This window comes from Dasypus novemcinctus, chromosome 10, assembly GCF_030445035.2.
Source record: "Dasypus novemcinctus isolate mDasNov1 chromosome 10, mDasNov1.1.hap2, whole genome shotgun sequence".
Taxonomy (NCBI): Eukaryota; Metazoa; Chordata; class Mammalia; order Cingulata; family Dasypodidae; genus Dasypus; species Dasypus novemcinctus.
The window spans coordinates 71,010,958-71,024,003 of NC_080682.1; positions in this window are offsets into that span (position 1 = coordinate 71,010,958).

Here is a 13,046-nt window from a genome sequence, read left to right on the forward strand (position 1 = left end):
CAGTTGCTACTTCCTAGGTTACCAATGATATATCCAAGGATGACTTCTGCTATTAGTATAGTGTTTGACATTGTTCATCCCTCCTGCTGTTTTGAAACTCACTGTTTTGTTGGTTTGAGGACTTCACCCTCTGCTGGTTTCCCTCTTAACTCTATAGTTCCTTTTGTTCCAGTTTTCTGCTCCCCATCACTTAAACCAGTGATTTTCAAACAGGACATTATAGATTCCTAAGAAGGGAATGCATAGGGATAAGGATTCTAATAGGCAGCCTCAAAGATGGTCCCCAATGATTGATGCTTCCTGATATTCATAGCCTTGTATAAACTCCTCTCCTTGAGTGTGAACTGGATTTACTAATTGACCTCTAAAGAACAGAATACCACAGAGATGATGGGAGGTCATTTCTGAGATTAGGCCATAAATTGACTGTGACATCCATTTTGGGAGAGTTCCCTTTTGCTTTCTCTTGAATTACTCATCCTGGGGAAGTTAGATGCCATGTTGTAAAGCAGCCACACATAGAGGTGCATGTAACAAGGGACAGAGGTCTGCCAAAATCATATGAGTGAGCTTGAAAGAGGATTCCCCTCCAGTAGAGTCTTCAGATGAGACCACAGCCAGGGCCAATAAGTAGATGGCAACCTAATGAGAGACCTTGAACTGGAAGCACCTACCTAAGCTGCTCCCATATTTTGACCCACAGAAACGGTGATATAATAAATGTTAGCTGTAAAACAAACTCACTGCCCCCACCACTCTAGTCCTTACCTGCAGCATCCTGTCTACCCCAGAGCCCCTGTCATCACCACTTCCAGAACCACTCAATCAGAGCATTCTGTTTACATCACTCCCATAAATTGGCATTCATCATACAATTTCATTTGCACAACTATTCCACAAATAAAAATTTGTTTGAAAAACAATTTCCTAAATGTTGTTAGTTTCAGGGTTCTATCCTTGGCCTATTTATTTGCTCACTTTAGCCATTTTCCCTTAGAAATCATACTGATTTCAATATCACTTCTACCATTCCTATATTTTATTATGCCCAAAGGCATATCCCCAGGCTTAACTCAAAATGTAACTGATTGGGGAGCAGATATAGCACAAGCAGTTGAGCACCTCCTTCCCATGTATGAGATCCCAGGTTCGATCTCCAGTACCTCCTAAAAAACCCAAACAAATGAAAAATCTAACTCTCACTAGGGAGTAGATGTAGCTCAGTATTTGAGTGCCTGCTTTCCATGTGTGAGGGCCTGAGTTCAATCCCTGGTACCTCCTTAAAAAAAAAAAAAGTAACTGATCATAGGCCATCCCCATTTGAATGTTCCATAGGCACTTGAAAGTGAGTATGCCCAAAACTGAACTTATAAACTTGCAAAATCTGTTTCTCTCCTATATTTCCATCATTAGGTACCTTAATTTCTCTCTTTTACTTCCCACTGTTCTTCCAATCATCTTTTAAAATCCCATAAATTGCATCTCTTTAAATGCCTTAGATCTATGTTCCATAAGTTGACTCTTACTCTCTTGGTTAGGCCCACCATTATTTCTGCCTTGATATTTCAAAGTCTCCTAACTTGTCTACCCATATCCACACAGCATAGAAGTAGAGAATACTGAGGAGATCTTTTGATTTCAGACTAATTTGAAGATGTGTGTAGACAGAACTTTGAGTAAGCAAAAATCATGAAGATATTTGTGTCCCATATGAATGCCCACCAGAGGGTAACTTAAGTACAGGAAGATTTTTAAAAACACCTGTTCTATGCATACCAACCAGCCTCTTTCCCCAGGCACTCCTGCCATTGGCCAATGGGGTCATGAACAAAGTGCCACTGTGATAGGGATGGAGACTATGCATTGGCTCAATAACATGAACTTCCACTCACCAAAGTCATTCTGGATACAGCCACTGCTCAGTGACCAATCTGCCAGCAGCAGAGATCCACACTCAGCCCCCTAAATGGCACCATTCCCTGAAGTGTTCAGCCTGCTATTAATACCTGATTGCAGGCTCCACTTTTATCAGGGAATGGGTAGCAATTTGTTCTAACTGGAATAAACACATGTTCCAAATATAGGTCTGCCTTGCCTGCATGCAATGCTTCTGCCAAAACTACCATCCATGGACTTATAGAATGCCATCATGGTATTTCACACAGAATTGCTTCTGATTAAGAAAGCACTTCACAGCAAATGAAGTGTGGGAATAGGCATATGCTCATGAAATTCACTGGCCTTAGCATGTTTCCCATCATCCCGAAGCAGCTGGAATGATATAACAGTAGAATGGCTTTTTGACTATTCAATTATAGTGCAAACTATGTGGCAGAACGTTCAGGGACTGGGGCAATGTTTTCCAGGAGATTGTGTATGCCCTAAATCATCATCTACTCCATGGTGCTGCTTCTCCCATGGCTAGGATTCAAGAGTCCAGAAATCAATGGGTTTAGAGGTCTTCATTCCAAAAAAGAGGAATGCTTCCACCAGGAAACACAACAATGATTCCATTGAACTGGAAGTTAGGACCGCCACCTGGCCACTTTGGTCTCCTCATGACTCTGAATAAACAGGCAAAGAAGAGAATTACCATATAGTGTGGGGTGATTGCTCCTGACTATCAGGGGAAAACAGTTCTGTAACTACACAATGGAGATAAAAAAGAATTTACCTGGGGCACAGGAGATCCTTTATACCAACTCTTAATATACCCTGCCTTGTGATTAAAGTCAATAGAAAACTGTAAAAACCAATCCAGGCAGGACTTCAATGACCCAGAAACTTCAGGAATGAAGGTGTGAGTCACCCCATAGGCAAAGAAACATGACCAACTGAGGTACTTGCTAAGGGCAAAGGGAATATGGAATGGGTATTGGAAGAAGGTAGTTACAAATACAAGCTACAACCATGTAAGGAGTTACAGAAACAAGGACTGTAACAGTTATGAATATTTCTTCCTTATTTTGTTATATGTTTGTATATGTACATAAAACAAAAAAATCTTTGTTTTCTTCTGTCTTATCCCCTTATCACATGACATAAGTGTATTAGCTTCATGTTGTAGTATTTAAGATATAGGATATCAAGTTTAAGACTGAATATTACCCAAGGACTTGCACCCTATTCTGGGGAGATTTGGTGTGTTTCAAGTTGTACAAGGACAGTTGAGTATTGAAAGGTAAAAATATGGCAGTTATTGTTTTTATTGTCTGCCAAGTTGACAAGGGGTGAACTGTAATAGTTAAGTTCATGTGTCAACTTGGCCAGTTGTTGGTCAAGCAAACACTGGTCTGATTGCTACAGTGAAGACATTCTGTGGACTTAAATCATCAGTAAGTTGGCTGCATCTACGGCATATTGCATCTACAATCAACTGAGGAGATTGCCTTCGACAATGAGAGAAGTCTTCTCCAATCAGTTGAAGGCTTTAAAAGGAGAAATGACGATTTCAGCCATCAGGAGACAGCATTTCCATCTCTACTTCAGCCAGCCAGCTTCTTCTAGAGAATTCATCAAAAACCTTCACTGGATCTCCCAACTTGCAACCTGCCCTACAGAATTTGGACTTGTCCATCCCCACTGTTGTATGAGATAATTCTTACAAAAATCTCATAATATATCTGTAGATATCTCCCGTCATTTCTGTTTCCCTAGAGAACCCTGACTAATGTACATTCCTATCACTGTAAGGGCTCTCCCTTCTGTGAGAAACACCCTTTCTACCCTACTGACCTGGCTAATTCCCATCGCTCCTTTCAAAATTTAGATAGTGATATCATGGTCTCCAGAAAACTTCCCTAAGACCACTGAAATCAATGCTACACCATCACACTCAGACATACAGGCAGATCCTTCTTTAAGAGTCCCTAGTTCTCTATGTACATCTCTATACCTAATATCTAAAAGACTGTAAATAACCATGTATATATCTTTCTTGTCCACTAGACATGAGCTGTATGCACCATCAATGAGTAGAAGTATCTGGAAATTTATAGGCATTTGATAAATATTTAATCAATGAATAAATGAGGGCTCTAATCTACCATCTCCCTTTTTAGTCGAGAGGGTATGTGAACTTTCTGTATTCTGTATCTACAGTTGACTACTGTGTGCTGCCTTGATATAGTGATCGCAGCAACTGGAGGGATTCTCAGTCAAGATCAAACAAGCACATTGACTCTTGACAATGAGGAATCTTGAGAGGCTCCAGACTTTACATTGATGTGTCCAACCTGGTTCAAGCGAATGAAGTCATAAAACTCTCTCCAAGACTATTACATAGCTTCAAGCAGGAGCATACCAGATTACAGTTTACCATTTTAATTACCCACTCCCACCAAATACCTTAATTTTTAAAACTTGAAAGCTTTCAGGCACTTCCAGTGAGAACTTCAGACCAACAAGTTCAATAAGATAGATTTGTGTCTCATTGTCCAGAAACTCTCTAAGCAGTCCAGTGCCTTGAATTAGGGCTCCATTAGCCAGTTAGTATATTGATTTCCAACTGGGGAAGGTCAACGTCTGAATCCTTCAGTAAGAACAAAGAAAGGTGAGTGAGGAGACAAAGAGTTTCCTGTCTTTCAGATTTAATCAAGGAACTGCTAAGTTCCTGGTTCTTAAAACAACAAAAGAATGAGGAAGCTATGGGTTTTTTTTCTTCCTAATATAACTTGCTCTATCAATCAGAAGAAGAAAAATAACTGTTTAGAATTACCGTGTACTGCAGATAGAAATGGAAGATACTGTCTCCAGGCCTCACCAAAAAAAAAGTGAGCAGAGTCAGTATTGCTAACAGGATCTTCTATTGAACCCACTCATTCTGGTAAAGATTCTAAATATAATATGAGTGGTGAGCAAAGACAGTTTTCTCAAAGAGAACCTATGTTCGGTAGCTGGAAAAGAGAAGTGAAGGGAGAAGTATACCTATAAAATTGATTAAGAGTTGATAAAGGAAGTGCTCTTTTTACATTTCTAACACAGAGAAATGGAATTGCTTTTCAATAATGTATTTTCATGGCTAGGGTAAGTTAGCAATGATCACAGTAAGAGTGAAAGATAGTCTTTTTATTCCTTGCAGTTTTTATGGAGTGTGATCTTTGGTATTTCCTTTGGTACAAATAATTTTGTCATAGATACTAGCAGGAAGTTTCTATGATGCTGCAGAAATAGGAAATAGAAGCAATGAACAAGTGATTAGAATATTTTTTGTAAGAAAAGACAACTCATAAAAATTGATAGTGGCAGAATAACAGACTAAAGAGTTGACCTTATTAAGAAAAGAGATGTCAGTTTAAGTAAATAACAATTGAGAAAGATATGTCCTGCAAATGTGAAACCAATAAAGTATACACAGGGCTGCACACTGCTATTTAACTCATCCTGCATTAGAAAGCCACTCAAGATTTTAGGGGGAAAAGACTTAATGCTTAAAAAAACTACAGTCTTATTTTCAAATCTTTGATAAACCCTTGCTGCATGATCTCATATTAAAAGACAGTGACATTACCAGTACTCAAATGAGATATTGTTAAAAGATGGTCTCAGAAGAGGCTATTCTCAGATACAAATCAGGCAAAGGGTTATTATCCAGGATGATAAAACCAATTTCTGTAGTCCAGTGGTGTGGAGACTTGCAACACAGAGGAGGAGTTGACAGGGATTTTAAACAGACATTTCACGAAGGAGGCTATATCAGTGACAATTAGGCACATGAAGGAGTGAGATATCAGGGAAACACAATTAAACAAGATGCTACTGTCTACCCACCAGAATGTTCAAAATCAAAAGGACTGACCATACAAAGTGTTGGTAAGGATGTGGAACAATTAGAACTCTCATACGTTGTTGGTGGTGATAAAAAATGATACTGTCTTATAGTTTTATGTAACATTTTATGTAAACTAAGTATCTTTTAAAAATAAATTAAATTTTTTTTAAATTAAAAAAAATAAAATGATACTATCACTTTGGGGAAAAAGTTCTGATACCTTCTTATAAAATTGAACATAAATTCATGCTATGACCCATCAGTTCCACAGCTAGATAGTTACTTGATTGAAAACATATGTACATAACATACCTTTCTAAAGATAGTTCATAGGAGCTTTATTAATAATAGCCAAAACCTGGAAATAGCCCAGGTGTCTATCAATAGGAGAAGTAATAAACAAATGATACATTCATACAATGGAATACTACTTAGTAACATAAGTGCAGCAACACACATGAATCTCGAAAACATGGTGAGTAGAAGAAGCCTTAAATAAAAGACTATATTGTCTAAATCCATTTAGAGAGGATATCTCTTGGGAGTGGGGTGGAGTGATGGGGAAGGGATAGGAGGGAATTTTCTGAGGTGATGATATGTTCATAAGATTTTGTATATGTCCATAGAGTTTTGAGTTACATGGATGTATGCATTTGTCAAAAGTCAATGGATGTACACTTGGGATTTATGCATTCTATTTGCTCAAATTTTCTATCAAAAGAAAATGTCTGTAAGCAAATATTGAACTCTATTCAATTATATGCATGCTGAAGTATTTAGGGAGAAGTGTATCGATATCTGCAATTTACTTTTAAATGTTTTGAAAAATGGAATTGATGGATGGACAGTTAGAGGGATGGAAAGGTCAATAGATATGTAATAGAGCAAGTATGGCAGAGTGTTAATTGCAGAGTGTATGCAAAGAGTATAAAATTCTTTTGGCTTTGCTGCACGTTTGAAGTTGTTACAGCAAAGCATTGGGAAAATAAGTCTTTCCCTCAAAATAGATCACATGTATTTCAGAGAAGGTGACTCTGATCCTAAGAGCTCATTAAATATTCTCAGAGGAGGAGTGTTGCCACAACTTTAAATACTAGCTTGTTTTTCTTCCCAACCCCCAGAAGTATTAATTCTCACTTATTCAGTTAATGCCCCTAAGCAGAAAACTATCATCAACTTTTTCGGCTTTACTATGTCCTGAAGCTTTGCTAATCAAAGAGTGAATCAGTAATAATGGTATAATAGGAAGTTTGTTAGAAATGCAGAATCTCAGGCCCACTCCTGACCATGAACGAGAATCTATATTTTAACAAGGTGGTGATACATATGCATATTAAAGAATGGGGAGCACTAGTGTCTAGCTAAGTTGTTTCAAGACACCTCTCTTTCCTAATTTTCCATCTACCTCCCTGGACCCTCCTTCCAAAACTCCATCATAGGCTCCTTTTCTTCCCTCCACCCTGAATAAGTTGGAGTTCTGTCTTTGATGCTCTGACATCTTCGACCCTTGCACTACAAATCTTCCCTTTGGCAATCTTCTCTAACTATATGATGAAGACTCCCATTCCTGTATCTCTAGACACTTTCTTGAAATTCAGGACTGTATATTCAATCACCTATGGCAATTTCCCTTTCAGTGTCTCAGACTCACTATATCAGAAACTGAGTTCATCTTTCCTCTTTTAAAGGTGTCATATTCCATCCAGGTATCCAAAGGGGAAGTCATGTCAGGCTCCTCTCTCCTCTACATTGTACAGTAACCAAGTGCTGTTCGCCCACCTTTATAAATATCTCTGAGGCTGGTTCCCACCTCCTCCTACCCATTGCCATTGATGAAGCTTTCCCTGCACACATTGGCTATAGGAGGCCTTCCTAACAGCATTCCCTGCCTTAGGTTAAGCATTTCTCTATCCAATGGCTGCCAAAGTAGTTCAGCCAAAGTGAAATCTCATCTTAACTCTCCTTTGATTTTCACATCTTTCAAAATTGAGCCTCACTTTCAGCATAAAGGTCAAACTTCTTGATCCAGCAAGTATCCAGTCTGTCCTTCACCTTACTCTAAGCCACATATTCTGCCACTTGCACACTTGCATTGCATATCCTAAGTGATGGGAAAGATCTACAGCAGCTTAATTGCTCTCTCTTAACCCAGTACCTTGGCACGCTACTTCCTCTTCCTGGACGGCAGTATTTTAAGAGAGGTTAAGACCACCCCATCTGGAGCTAGGTGACCAGGGCTCAAATCCCAGTTCTGTGGTATTATCAGTTGAAGAGTATAGCTCCTGGACAGTCTTATTTTTGTGATTTTTTTCAGGCTTAACCATAGGCAATTAGGCTTTGCCTGACAGGCAGCAGCAGGGAATCCTGCCCTCCCTACACAGAGTGTAGACCAAGTACATTGTAGTCTCTAGTGGGAGTTGTAGTCAAGGACTTCAAGGACCCCTGGCTGGTCCTGCTCTTACCCACCTTTGCATTTCTAGCCCAAGACCTTCCACAGGCTCTACTGATGAGGCCTCACTGTCAGGGATAGGAAGGGGAGAACCTGAAGACACTTTATTCACAATATTCAGGATTTTCCCACACCTAATTCCCCCATCCAAACCTTCAGGTCCATAAAACTGCAGGGGTCATTTGTTCAGGGCTCCCTCAGCAGGAAGATATCTGTCTTTCTCCAGGTTAACCTTCTGCTAATATCACGGCAGTAAGTGATTAAAGTCTTCACTCTTACTTCCATTAGAATTTTTTTTTCTTATTATTTCTCTCCCCCTCCCCCTCATTGTCTGCTCTTTGTGTGCATTTGCTGTGTGTTCTTCTGTGGTGGCTCCAGGAACCCATTCTGGGCCCTTCCAGAGTGGGAAAGAGGTGAGCATTCTCTTGCTCCACCTCAGCTCCCTAGTTCGCTGCATCTCATATTGTCTCTTCTCTATGTTTCTTTTTTGTTGCATCATCTTGCTGTGTCAGCTCTCCCTGTGGGCACCACCACTCCTGCGTGGGCTGCACGCCTGTGCAGGGCTGCACTCCTTGCACGGGGATCACCCCTGTGCGGTGCAGCATTCCTTGCGTTCGGCAGCACTCCACGTGGGCCAGCTCGCCACATGGCCAGGAGGCCCTGGGAATCGAACCCTGGACCTCCTATATGGTATGCAGAAACTCTATCAGTTGAGCCCCATCTGCTTCCCTAGAACTTTTTTAATTGCTACTTTTAACACCTGGCAGCTTAGCTCAACTCTTGACACTAGTTATGTAAGCTTGATTATGTTACTCAATCTCTATGAGACCCAGCTTACTCGTAAAATGAGAACAGCAAATGTCACTTGTGCATGTGAGGGTGGGTGAACAAAGTATTTAAGCAAGTGATCAATGTGCTTTGTGGTATGGTTATCACTATATTGCCTGGAATGCTTCCCCCACCCTCCCATACTCTTCCTGGGTAACAGTTACTCATCCTTTTAAGAGTCAGCTTCAATACTGCATTTTTCAGGTATTTTTTTTAGAACCTCCACACTCCTTTTCCATGCAAAGATATGGTTGTCTTTCTTCTGAACTTCCACAACCTTTGGTAGACACCTCGATTAACATCGTTTCTAGTTTATCTGTCTCTTCTCTCATACTTGGAATTCCTTGATAGGCAAATATACCTTTCACCTCTGTATCTACATCTTCTAGAAAAGTTTTTAGTCCATATGGACATCAATTATTGGTGGTTGAATGAATGAATAATCAAATGAGGAATGATATCAGGCACATTCTGTGTCATAACATGATGCGGAGCAAAGCATGAACTACAGCTTACTTAATGGTTAATGTCTGAAGGATTGAGGCAGTCATGGAGAGGATGTCATCTGAAAAATGTGACACACAAAATCCCTGTGTGTGTAAGCAGGAATAGAATGCCTCTCCTCCTTTCCTGGAATTACATCGCAAATTTCTGACCTCTGCTTCTAACATTTTTAGATCTCATATATCTCCTTACTAAGCTACAAATTTAGTTTGACAAACTTAGATATATGCTCAATATATTTTTTTCTTTTGGAATAAGAAAATGTCTTATTCCTTAGGTCAGTTGTTTAAACTGTAAGTTGGATGAGGTGAAGGTAAGAGTACAATGAGTTTTTCTAAAAAGAACAACTGCAACCATGCTCTTTTTTGCCTCAAGGATTATACTGCCAGGAACAGACTTCAAGGCTGATAGAACACACTGATTTCACCACATACATAAGGAATGCTGGTTACCCTGTAATGGGTGCTAATTAGGGACAAAGCATTGAGCTAAACACTTTGCAGGCATTATTGTATTGAAATCTTCATATCAATCCTGTGAGGTATTGTACTTCTCCTTACAGACCAACCTCATTTTTTTTTGAAGTTTTCCTTCCTTCACTTTTTCTCAGCCACAAGGCCCTCTTTCCATTCTGTCAATTTACCAACTCAGAGCCTTTGCGCTAGCTATTTTCTGCCATCTGAACTATTTTCCCTGCAATTCTTAACTTGCCTGGTACCGTCTCATCCTTCAGGTCTCAATTTATGTCTCACCTTCTCAGAGAAGCTTCCCCTGACTGCCCAAGTTAAAGTCACTGCCCACACCTGCCAAGCCACTCTCTAGCCCTTACCCTTGTTTTAGCCTCTTTATAGTAATGGTTCTCAAAGTATGCTCTGCAGCCCTGTGGAGATCTCTGAGATCCTTTTAGGAGCTCCATGAGGACAACAATATTTTCATATTAATACTACAATATTACTTGCCTTTTCACTGTATTGATATTTGCCCTAATGGTGCAAACGCAATGGTAGATAAGACCTTTGGCACCTTAGCATGGATTAAGGCATTGGCACCAAGCTGCTCTAGTGGTCACTGTATTCTTCATAACCATGCAATCACAGGAAAAGAAGTACCAAACCAATAAAAAATATCACTTAAGAATATCCTTGATGAAGCAGTGAAATGTATTAATTTTATTAAACTTCACCTCTTATATATTCCATATGTTAAAAACATCTCTGCTGCATGCCCAAGTACAATGATTGTCTTGAGAAAAACACTTGTACAATTGAGATGCAAATCTAATAAATCTTCCCCCCCTCCAAGGAACAGCATCTTTATTCAAAAGAACAAGTGAAAAACTTGTGTATTTGGCAGACATTTTCTCAACAACCAAAAAAAGGGAGGCTGTCACTTTAAGGAAAAAATTGACAACGTTTGTCACCAGTGATAAACTTTGAGCTTTCCAGCAAAAATTAGAATTTTGGAAATGTGCTTGAAAACTTCCCAATACTCAAAGAGAATGCTAATGAGATTAGTGGTGATGTTAACAAATACGACTTTTTATATTGTATCATGAAATACGTCAATATTTAGAAAATGTGCACAACTCAGTGAACCAATAGTTTTCAAATGCCTGATGAATTGTGTTACAAAATCATGAAAAAATGAAGATCCATTCAGAGTACTAGATAGACTGATGGTTTTTAATGTAACAAGGTATGAAAAGTTCATTGATGGGATTTTAGATTCTACTTTTCAATTGACATTTAAGAAATTACTTGTCAATTTTTGGTAGAGTCAAAGAATCACCACAATTATCTGAAAATGTTAAAATAGTCCTTCGTTTTCCAGCTAGTTTATCTGTGTGAGGTTGAATATTTTTCTTGTGTTTCATTTAAAACAGTATCACAAGAGACTCGATACAAAAGCATATATGAGAATCCAGTTCTCTTCTATGAAGCCAGACATTAAAGAGATTTGCAAAATATAAAAAATGACCTTTGTTCCATTATATTTTTAATTTAGAAAATAGTTTTTTTTTAATAAAATATGTTTTTGTGTTAACACATAACAGGATAATAAGTGTTATATTTAGAGGAATTAATAATCATTTTTTAAAATTTCTAGGTTCTAGCTTCTAATATGATAAATTTTGATAGATATAACCAAAAGATCTTTAAGATCCTTCATAGTTAAGATTGGAAAGTTTCCTGACAAAATTTAAGAACCTCTGTATTATAGCCCTTATCACTAGTTTACATTCTATTCTCTTTTAAAAACCTGTTTACTTGTTTATTGTTTATCTTCATCCATCAGATTGCTAGCCATAAGAAGAGGGATCTAGACAAGCCTTATTCACTGACATATCTTGCCCCTAAAAGAGTGACTGGCACATACTAGGATGTTCAATAATTATTCAGTAGTATGAGTGAATCCCAATTTTTAAAATGAAAAAAAAATTCTTAAAGAGGTTAAGTTATGTGCCCAAGGTCACATGGCTAACAAATGGCAGAGCAAGAATTCAAATTCAGCTCTGTCCTTACAAAGCTCATGTTTTTCATTAAAATGCTCCACCAAACTTCTTTGGAGTGAAGATTTAGAGGTGGACTTGAAACAACAACATCTAGCTTTAATATCAACCAACTTCCAGCCCTTGAAAACTTTTATTTTATAGCATCTTATGTTTGACATAAAATTATTTTAGTATTGGAGAGAAATTTCAAGGGCTTTAGGTCCAAAACTTGCAGGTTATAATGGACTGAATTATATACTCCCGTTTGGACATGTTCTTGATTTTGGTCTGCATTCTGGTGGATGTGGACACATTGTAGATAAGATCTCTTCAAGATGTTACTTCAGGGAAGCGGACTTGACCCAGTGGTTAGGGCGTCTGTCTACCACATGGGAGGTCTGCAGTTCAAACCCCGGGCCTCCTTGACCCATGTGGAGCTGGCCCATGCGTAGTGCTGATGCGTGCAAGGAGTGCCCTGCCATGCAGGGGTGTCCCCCGCGTAGGGGAGCCCCATGTGCAAGGAGTGCACCCCATAAGGAGATCCGCCCAGCGCAAAAGAAAGTGCAGCCTGCCCAAGAATGGCGCCGCCCACACGGAGAGCTGACACAACAAGATGACGCAACAAAAAGAAACACAGATTCCCGAGCCGCTGACAACAACAGAAGCGGACAAAGAAGAAGACGCAGCAAATAGACACAGACAACAGACAACTGGGGTGGGGGGGAAGGGGAGATGAATAAATAAATAAATAAATAAATAAATCTTTTTTTTTAAAAAAGATGTTACTTCATTTAAGGTGTGGCCCCATTGAATCAGGTTGAGTTTATTCCAAATTTCTTTAATTCTTTATAGGCAGAGTGAAAGTCAAATGGTGAGAAAAACAAAGAGAGGCTGCCATGTGCACTGCCATGTGACATAAAACCCATGGATCAAGGATTGTGGGTGGCCAGCCAGCCCCAGAAGGCCATGGAGTTCAGGAAGAAAGCACTGCCTTGCCAATGCCT